The sequence below is a fragment of the Vombatus ursinus genome, unplaced genomic scaffold (assembly GCF_900497805.2).
Source record: "Vombatus ursinus unplaced genomic scaffold, bare-nosed wombat genome assembly UNPS02014801.1, whole genome shotgun sequence".
Classification (NCBI taxonomy): domain Eukaryota; kingdom Metazoa; phylum Chordata; class Mammalia; order Diprotodontia; family Vombatidae; genus Vombatus; species Vombatus ursinus.
The window spans coordinates 24,268,677-24,278,988 of record NW_020954579.1 but is presented as its reverse complement, the minus strand read 5'-3'; the positions used below and the strand labels follow the sequence as shown (position 1 = coordinate 24,278,988).

At 40.1% G+C, this 10,312-nt stretch overlaps 1 pseudogene; it reads left to right on the top strand.

Annotated features, from left to right (window-relative positions):
• The first annotated feature begins 2,748 nt into the window (after nt 1-2,748).
• On the top strand, nt 2,749-3,623 carry LOC114051145 (annotated as a pseudogene).
• Nucleotides 3,624-10,312: the final 6,689 nt, after the last annotated feature.

The following is a 10,312-nucleotide window of genomic DNA, read 5'->3' as shown; positions in this document are numbered from 1 at the left end:
ACCTGGGAGTTTGAACCACGGTAATCGTGGAGTCAGGATTCTAGTTAGAAGCCTGAGAAGCTAGGGTGCCTGGGACTAGAGCCCAAGTAGGGCTTTGGACTTGGAATTTGGGATTGTGCTAATATTGTGCTATAGGAACTGAGCTAAACTGTGAACTTGAGCCTTTACCCTTTGCCAGAGACCGAGGTGGTGGTGGGGAGAAGATTATGCTCCCAACTGTTGTGGGGGTGGGGGTGGGCAATGTTTGTGTGCTTATTCTCGCTATTCCTTTGAAGTAAACATAAATATTCCTCTGTAAAAGCTAATCCAGCTACTAAGTGGTTGAACGGAATTGCATTGCAGGGGACCCCCCCCCCCACAACTGGGAAAACACTATTGATGGGGCTGAATCCAATGACAGAGAACCTAGATACTCCTAAATCCCTTCAATGGTACCAGAGAACCCGGAGGTAAGGGTGAAATGTAACTGACCTGGCCTTTAGGCAGTGGGAACCAGGCTAATCACTGTTATACCCAGAGTGCATGGCAACTGATATTCTGAGGGAAAATACCCCAGAGATTGTGTGTGTATGTGACTATGATTGGTTCATGGAGTATTCTGGGAAGGAGAATGCAAAAGATGAGAAGGTAAGAGATAGGTGAAGTCCTGGAATGTTGGACAACTTTCATCTTGACAGGGGACCTGTGGGTCCAGCCAGAATTTGCCATCTGAATCCCCAGGGCCTGTATCCAGAGGGACTGTGAGAACTGATAACCATACAGCTTTGGCTGCGGAGTTGGTATGGCATCACAAATCATATCCAGTTGGATAAGACACTCCCTAACAGACATTATCCTTTCCCCTGCAACTCCTTGTTTCTGTCCCACCAAAGGGAAGGCACTCACTGTCTACCTCACATTAGTACTCAAGCAGGAAAACCCTCCCTTCCTCCTCAGTGAGAAAGCTCTGGTTCATGTGTTTCAATATTTGTGCTGATCAGTTGACAGCTATTTGCTCTCTCTATGCACATACACAAAACTGGTTTAACGTGTTATAGGTCTTGTGCTTATGGTGCAAAGCTTTTGAGGTACAAAGGCAGAGCAGTTCTAGGATAAACACAATAGACTCACCCATTGCTCTCTTTGGGAGACAGCCCTTGGGGCTAAAGCATCCAGGAGAACAAAGAGACAACTTTAGGAACTGGTCCCAGATGCTGGGCCAATACTCATTGCAACCCAAGACTGAAGCAGGAAAAAGGTGAATAAAGGCCAGAGAAAGTATTTATGATCTCACCTGAATTTACACCCACACAGAATTTGAGCCTAGTAATACAAATCAAAAGAAGGATAATGGTGTGTATATTTATATATTTACTTGTTGATTCCTACATTAGAATGTAAGCTCCTAGTAAATTGGGATTATTTCATTCTTTGTATTTGTATTTCCAGTGCCTAGGACAGTTCCTGGCACATAGGAGGTACTTTAATAAATCTTATTGATTGTTCTATGAACTTTCTCCCTTCAGGATTTCATCAGGCAGGCCCTATGGGTTCATCATCTTTATGCAGATGATTCCCCCAAATACATGTTCATCTCTCATCTCTCCTGGACTCCATTGTCTCTCCGTATCAGTAGTTGCCTAGTGGATAGTTCCACCTGGATATCCCATTGGTATCTCAAATACAACATTATCTTCTCCCTGAAATTCACTTTTCTTCTTAAGTTTTCTGTATTAGTGGAGGGTTCCATTATCCTTCCAGTCACCCAGGTTTTATAGCCTTGGGATCATCCTCAAATACTCACTCCTTCATATCCCATATCCAACCACTTGCCAAGCTTTATTTTTACCTCTTCTTGTTGTTGTTGTTGTTGATCTTTTATTCTTTTTTTAAAAAATTTTATTAATTTATTTTGATTTATCAACAATTACTTCCATGAGCTTTTGAGTTTTAAATTTTCTCCCCCTCCTTCCCCATCTCCTTCCTTAAGACAGCATGCAGTCTGATATAGGCTATACATATACATGCCTATTAAACATATTTTCACATTAGTGATGTTGTAAGGAAGAATTAGAACCAATAAGAGGAACCACAAGAAAGAGGAAACAAAACAAAACAGAAGGAAAAAAATGGCAAATAGTATGCTTCGACCTGCATTCAAGTGATCCTTCATTCTTGAAGAGTGCCAATGACATCAGGAGAGAGATGTCTTAACTTGCAAGTGAATTTGATTTAAGTGAGGCAGAGCTGTGCAAAGTCATCAGCCTCACTCTCTTTTCCAGAGTCACTGGAGTCCAATGGCAAGACATAAGTTAAGATACCTGGTGATGGCCAGGTATTTTCACCTCTAAAGTATACTTTCATCCCCTTCTCTCCACTCATATGACCATCACTATAATTTAGGTCCAAGTAATTTTTTGCCTGAACTATTACAATAGCCTCCAGGCTCTCCTTCCAATCTATACTCCACACAACTGACAAATGAATATTTTTAAAAGCACTGATCTGATCATTGCATTCCTCTGCCCAGGACCTTCACCAATCCCTTATTGCCTCTAGCATAATTTACATACTCTTTCAGTTTGGCATTTAAAGTCCATCATAGTCTGGCTCCAGTCAGTCTTTCCAGACCAATTTCACATTACTCTCTTTCATGCACTCTACTTTCTATTCAAACTGCGCCTCTGGCCTTTTCTGTGCTGCCCCAAAGAGGGTTCCATACAACGTTGTTCTTGATTTCCGATGTAACTTTAAAGGGAAACTTCCACAATGTCTGGAGCCCTAGATATCTTGCAGATGGAGGAGAATGTCCTCGAATTCCTTGCTGCAGGAACCCATTTGGGTGGCACCAATTTGGACTTCCAGATGGAACAGTATATCGATAAAAGAAAGAGTGATGGCATCTACATCATTGATTTGAAGAGAGCTTGGGAAAAGCTTCTTCTGGCAGCTCATGCTACTGTTGCCATTGAAAATCCAGCTGATATTAGTGTAATCTCATCCAGGAACACTGGCCAGTGAGCTGTTCTGAAATTTGCTGTTGCCCCTGGCACCACACCTATTGCTGGACGTTTCACACCAGGTACCTTCACTAACCAGATCCAGGCAGTTTCAGGGAGCCTCGCCTCTTGGTGGTCACTGATACCCTGGCAGATCACCAGGCTCTGACTGAAGCATCATATGTTAATCTCCCAACCATTGCATTGTACAACACAGACTCCCCATTTCGCTATGTGGACATTGCTATTCCATGTAACAACAAGGGAGCTCACTCAGTGAGTCTGATGCTGGCTTGTGAAGTCCTATGTATGAACGGTACCATCTCCTGTGAACACCCATGGGAGATTATGCCTGATCTTTACTTCTGCAGGGATCCAGAGGAGATTGAAAAGGGAGAGCAGGCCACAGCTGAGAAGGCAGTGACAAAGGAGGAGTTTCAGGGTGAATGCACTGCACCTGCCCCAGAATTCACTGCTACTCCACTACAGGTGGCTGGTGGGTCTGAGGGAGTCCAGGTGCCATCTGTGGCCATTCAGCAGTTCCCTATGGAAGATTGGAGTGCTCAGCCAGTTACTGAGGACTGGTCTGAGGCTCATACTGCTCAGGCCACTGAGTGGGGAGGAACTACCATAGAGTGGTCTTAAGTTTTATCCCAGATGCTCTAATAGGGTTGAAAAAATGCTGATGGAAAATAAACATTGGTTCTTACAAAAAACAAAAAAAAAAGAAAAAAAAAGGCAAATTGGACCTCTGTGTTGTCCCTCATACTCACATTCTGTCTCCCAGACTGCCTCTATGCCTGGAATGTCCTACCTCTTGGGATCTCTAGCTCCTTTTAAGGCTTATCTACAAAGGTCTTTCCTGTTGTTTTTTGTTACTGTTCTCTCTGTCCCTGAAATTACTTTGTATTAATTTCTGTGTATTTTCTATTTCCTTAGCTGCAAATACATTGTTTGTCCCAGCAGAATGTAACCCACTTGAGGGCAGAGAGTTTTGGTTTTGTTTTGGTTTTTTTTTTTTTTTGTATCCTCACTGCTTAGTACAGTGCCTGGCACATGGTAGTTACTTAATAAATGATTTCTGAATTTTGCCTATATCCTATCTACCAAACGTGTGAAACAAGTCTTGTGAATTTGGGTGTCATTCCCCCTTTCTGGGACTGAGTTATTTCTTCTATAAAATAAGGGGGTACTGTTCAGTTCTAGTATTGTGATACTCTCCAGCAAGATCCTTATATTTATTGGCTTAGGCTTAGACTGTAAATTCCTTAAAGGAACTGTCTTATCTTTTCATATTGTGTCTCCTATATTTAGCATGGTGCCTAGAACATAAACATTTAATAAATGCTCTGTCATGTATTTATCTGTCTATTTGTCTGTCTACTTATCTTTCTATTCTAGTACAGGTTCATCTTTTTATTATCCCATACATTCAGTCTTGCCTCTGTGTTTCCTGCAGCCATTTAAATCCTACCCATCACCTTTCAGGGTTCACCTTGAAAGGTTTCCTCTTCCACAGACCCTTGCCCTATTACCCTACTCCAAACTGATCTCCCCTTTTATTTTAACTCCTATAGCATTCACTGGCTTTCCCACACAACTGAACACGCTGCCTTGCTTTGCTCTCTTTTTCTTGTAAGGAATTCTATTTCTTCAAATAGCTCTTCATTGTATAGACCCTCAATAGGAGCCCTATACTTCTCTTTAGTTCTTCAAGTGTTCTTAAATACTCACAATGATCTGTGATCTTGTGGCTTTACTGTTCCCTCCATTGGTGTACATTTTAACTAATCAAATTTTGCTCATCCTGTGACCAATATGCCATTTGCCAACAGGAGAATCTGGAAGGCCTCACTATCTTTAGAGACTCTTTCTAACTTGGACTCTGCTGATTTTCTTTAGTGACAATGGTGAAAACCTTTGTTAAGCACACAGGGTTCTCCATTTTATACCTTTCCTGAAATAAGTCACAGGATCATTGCATGAAGATATCTCCACTGTTACATCTTTCAAGGAATCTTGAATAGTTCTGTCATATGTATGGGAGACATCTTGTTGGAAGACAGCATTCAAAGTGGTGTTTTTCTCTACTGAATCACATGCTTTTAAAAAATCAGTAAATAAAACACATAATGATAATTTTGTATTTTCTACATTTTCCAATCGTTCTTTTAGTCTTAAAATATTCTTAAGCTTGTTATGTACCTAGCATTATGCAAGTTACTTTGCTTCAAATCCCTTTGGCATCTGCCTAGGACAGGGCTGGGTACATAGGAGACATTTTACAAATTTCTTTTGAATGATATTGTAGCTTCTTGGGTGTGCAATTACCAGCACCACTGGTTCACTAGTTTTATACCTATGGTTGAGGACAAAGTCAAGACAAAGCTGGCAAACTGAAATCAGGATGTTGATTTTTTGTGGAGGATCTGCTGTTGCAATAGGTTTGCAGGCCAGTTAGAGGCTGTTATCTTATGTCAGGTGTTATCTTGCCAGGCCTTATCAGGCCTTCCTTGCCACTTGTAAGAGACCTGCTGTGGTGTGCCCCTGATACGAGAAGGGTAATCTTGAGCTATAGCGGTAATAAAAGTAGAAGTAGATAACATTTCTTAGAGCCTTAAGGGTTTTTTTTTAAAAATATGTTTACATATATTATCTCTTTTGGGCCTCATAAGAAATAGTTCTTGAGGCTCTTGAGTTCTTGCTATAATATTATTAGTCCAATTTTCAAGATGAAGAAGCTGAGACTCAAAGAGGTTAAATGAATTGCCCAAAGTCACATGGCTTCTAAGAAGTTAGAGGCAGAATTTGAACCCAGTTCCAGCATTCCATTTCATTCTATCAGAGATGGGAATGTGAAGACAAGGAAAGGAGGAAGTCAAGGGGAAAGCATGGACCTGTGTCAAAGTATGACCACCTTTGTAAGATAAATGCAAAGGGGAAATGTGACAGAGCTGAACGGGGATTTGTTTATGGACATTGGTGATGGCTATACTCCACTCTAGAATTTACTAGCTACTTAGGTTGGAGATAAACGATTTGGGTTTGGGGTGATATGGTCTGATAAATTATATTTCTTTGTTTTTTACCATAGTGCATCAATTGAAGGAACTTGATACTTTTTGTCTAAGGAAGGGAAGATTCAAGAATCATGACATGGTGTGTGTGTGTGTGTGTGTGTGTGTGTGTGTGTGTGTGTGTGTTTTCTGACTGCCATGAGTACACTTCTTCAGAGGGTTTGCCAACCAGCAAAGTAAATTATTTGTAAATGGTGCCACCTAGTGACTGAAACGTTTACTCCAATTGTTGGAAATGAGCTTGGGAAATGACGACCTTGGGAAAAACCTCAGAATCAGAGAATTTCAGAGTAAGCAAGGATCCAAGCAGCCACCTAGTCCAGACCAACCAACTCTACCGCCCCCCCAACCCTGCCCCTGAAAATACCACACCTTTATATCGCAGGTTTGCAAAATGCTTTTCATATATTGTTTCATTTAATTCTTATAATAACCTTGTGAAGTAGGTGCTATTACTGTTCCCATTTTCCAAGTTAAGAAATTGAAGCTCAGATATGCCCAGTATCCCATAGCTAGTAAGTATTTGAGGCAAGTTTTGAAGTAGGGTCTCCTGGGCTCCAACTCCAGCACACCAATGAGCATCTAATCTTTCCTAGAAGACCTCCTATGAAAGTGAACCCACTACCTCCTAAGATAATACATTGTACTTTGATTGTTTTAATGTCAGGAAATTTTTCGTAATATCAAGCCTACATTTGCTTCTCTGCTTCTTCAATTCTTTGCTACTAGGTCTGTGTTCTGGGATCAAGTCGAGCAATCATAATCTGTTTCCCACTTGAAAATGTCTCGGGTACTTTATGATAGAAATCATGTATTCTTGAATCTTCCTTTCCTTAGACTAAAATTCTCAAGTTCCTTCAAGTGATAAATTTCTCTGGGTAAAAAAAAAAAAAAAACATCTGGCAGTCAGACTTTGGTGAAAAACATAGCCAGGCTGTTGTTAGTGTAATAGGAGTAAATGGGGGAGCCCCCTTGATCTGAAAGATCTTATGCCACTTCTGGTGGGTCATATATATTGGCTCAGGACTTGTGTTTTGGGATGACGCAGGATTGATTCCCTTAGTCCCTATCATAACCATAGGGGAAGGAGACTTCTGCAAAGAGGCTTGGCAACTGAGCCAGAAAAAGCCACCCACTCAAGTAGACTTTAAAATGAGTGACTCTTCCCTTTAGAGTTTTCTCTTCTCTTCCTTCAATCATATACACCTTTCCCTTGGACTTCTGAGGACTAGAAAGAAGATGATTTCTATTGCCCTTCCTGTACCTAAGCAGGTATGGTGGCTACTTACACATGGCAGCAGGCACACGTGTGGCCTAGCTGAGTCTGACCATTGACTTCTGTATGCCTTTTCTGCTTTGTGTTTCTTTCCTGGGGATGGGTTGTTGAACAACAGTCCTGAGATGGCTGTTTCTTGACTTGGAGGCAACCTCATATGTTTGAGAGGTCAGGAGCAGCTGTGTCCCTGAGCTTATTAGGAGAGTATTCTACAACTATTTCTTTCTAGGAGAAAATGACCACTAACAGGAAGGTGATCTCAAGATCTGGTTTATTTTGGGAAGAGCAACATCTACCAAAGCACTTGGTATGTAGACTAGGCTGGTTTTCCCCAATCTATCCTGAAGACTTGGGACTAAGGCTCAAATTGTTGACTTAGCTTCTTGGACACTTCAGTACAGAAACCTAGCACATGAAGATTCAGGGGTTTTACAGGCTTGACACATTATTCTCACATGATCCTGCAGGCATCATAGTACCACCATAGCAACTATGTAGATAGGAGAGCTGAGCTGTGACCAACTAAACTAATGCTGTATCTTTGCTAACTATTCTTTCCATGTTGTTGTTAAGTATACCCCCTTTAATTAAATATTAGGTGGTCTGTTCTGCAAGTATCTCATTTCATTCCAATTCTTTTTTTTTTAAGGCAATTGGGGTTAAGTGACTTGCCCAGGGTCACACAGCTAGTAAGTATCAAGTGTTTGGTCTGAGGCCAGATTTGAACTCGTCCTCCTGACTTCAGGGTTGGTGCTGTATCCACTGTGCCACCTAGCTGCCCCTAAAACAATCCCTACTCTCTTTTTTTTTTTCTTTGTGAGGTAATTGGGGTTAAGTGACTTGCCCAGGGTCACACAGCTAGTAAGTGTCAAGTGTCTGAGGCCAGATTTGAACCCAGGTCCTCTTGACATCAAAGCTGGAGCTCTATCCACTGCACCACCTAGCTGCCCCTTCATTCCAACTCTGAACAGGAAACACTTGACCAGCCTGTGTCAAACCTGACCCAGAACACCTGTCTTGACAGAAGGCATGGACTTTGATGGAGCTGTTCAGAAAGTGCTGGTAAAGGTGAAGGTAAAATGGTGATTCCTCAATACCACTAAATATTTTACATTTTAATGCTTTAAGTATCAATCTCCTGGTACAGTGTAATGGGAGTTACAGGTTATTGTTTCATATTTTAAGTCTTTGTCAATGCACATTTTTAGGTTTTTGTATTTTAAGATTTCTTTTATGTGGAAAAAATAAATAATTGTCCTATATTTGATCTACATTGTACATTGAATATCTTTCTGCCCTCTTTTGAGGAGACTGTAAATATGTAACAAACTTAAACTTTAAGTGATTTTCCCCTGGAACTCTGGGGTATGAGAATAAAGAGCCAGAGAGTCAGAGAAAGAATCATACCTATCATTCCCTTAGAATCTTAAGGGACTAAGAACATGTATGAGCTCAGAGTTATGGACCCTTAGTAGGAGGGATAGTTGATGTTTCTTGGACCTGAGATGGTCTATTGTTACATTAGACAACAGACAAATAGTGTTCTTGGGCCTATTCCTGAAATCTTTCCAACTTAATAGAATTTGCTATATTTTACTCTCCTTTGGCATAGTTTTCAATAATATATTGTTGTCTTTGTATCACAAAAAGAAATCAGAGTAAGACTTTAGTGGAAGCTTGATGAATCAACTAAAATATCAAAGTTTTCTGATATAGCTAAGAATCATCTATAAAGATTATTCTTCTAAAATGTGTAATCTGGATCTTCTAAAATTAAATCTGAGTTATAAAGAATATATACTTAGATTTCATAAAGCAACAGGGATATACTTTTTATAGAAAAATTAATTAAATTGAATTTCCCTGACTAGTGATGTTTGGTTAAGCAACTGCCATTCTACTTCAACTTATACACATCTCATTCTTTACTTACAAATTATTTTTGTTTATTCTTCTGAGAACACAGGGACACCAAGTTGAATTATTATGTTCATCTCTCTTGGGGAACTATACTACAAATCTAGTATTTTACATTGCTCATAATGAGAACCCTTCAGGGTAAATTTAGAGGGAGAATAGTCACTAATTTTATTCTTAAATTTGGTAGAGTAGGTTGAAAATTGTTAAGAAAAGAAGAAAATAGATACTTTTGAGAAAGTAATTAACTATCAGGGCCACTATGTTAACTAAGCGGCATTAGTTACTGCTTAATCACAAAGGAACAGACCAACATTTTATAGTTATTTGAGGGTAGCTTGAAGACTCTGGGTATTTTGTTGTCAGATGAGAATGTAAGCAAACTGTATGGGAGATAAAGATTTTATCTACTCCACTTACCCTATATTCTGGTTCAAATCCATTTACATGTCAAGAAAATTGGTCCAAGAGGGGCTTGATAATTTCTAATCCTGAGTCTGATAAGTTGTCAGAGGCAAAGGGGTGTGATTCAATCCTAGCCACAAAGAAAAGACGTAATCTTAGCTTGGGGGCACTCTACTGTTCAGCATCCTTCTTATTTGGCTGTAGTGACTCATAGCTTTTTCTAGGTTGGAAAGGTGAAGGGATGCATAGAATGACTCTCTACACTCCAGGTTTTAAGTCAGTTAGTACACATTTAAAAAGCACCTACTACATGCCAGGCAATGTGCTAAGCTTTGGGAATACAAAGATGAGCAAAATGTAGTCTCTACTCTCAAGAAGTGCATGGTCAATTATAAGGTAAATAAAGTATTCCTAAAGGAAAGAGGAGTGAGGCTTCAGTCAAGGGAAAAAGTAGAGATCAGAAAAGGAGGGAGAGAATGCTTGATAGAATGTTTTGCACAGAGGAGAAAGGGAAGGAAGAGGCTAGTTGTACAATTAGAATTTAAAACCAAGTTGAGATTTGCCTGGAGAGGAGGGAATTAGATACTATGAGGAAGAAGAAGCTGCTTTTCCCTCCAAAAAAATGACAAAGTAGAGCCAAATATGCTATCAGATAAAAA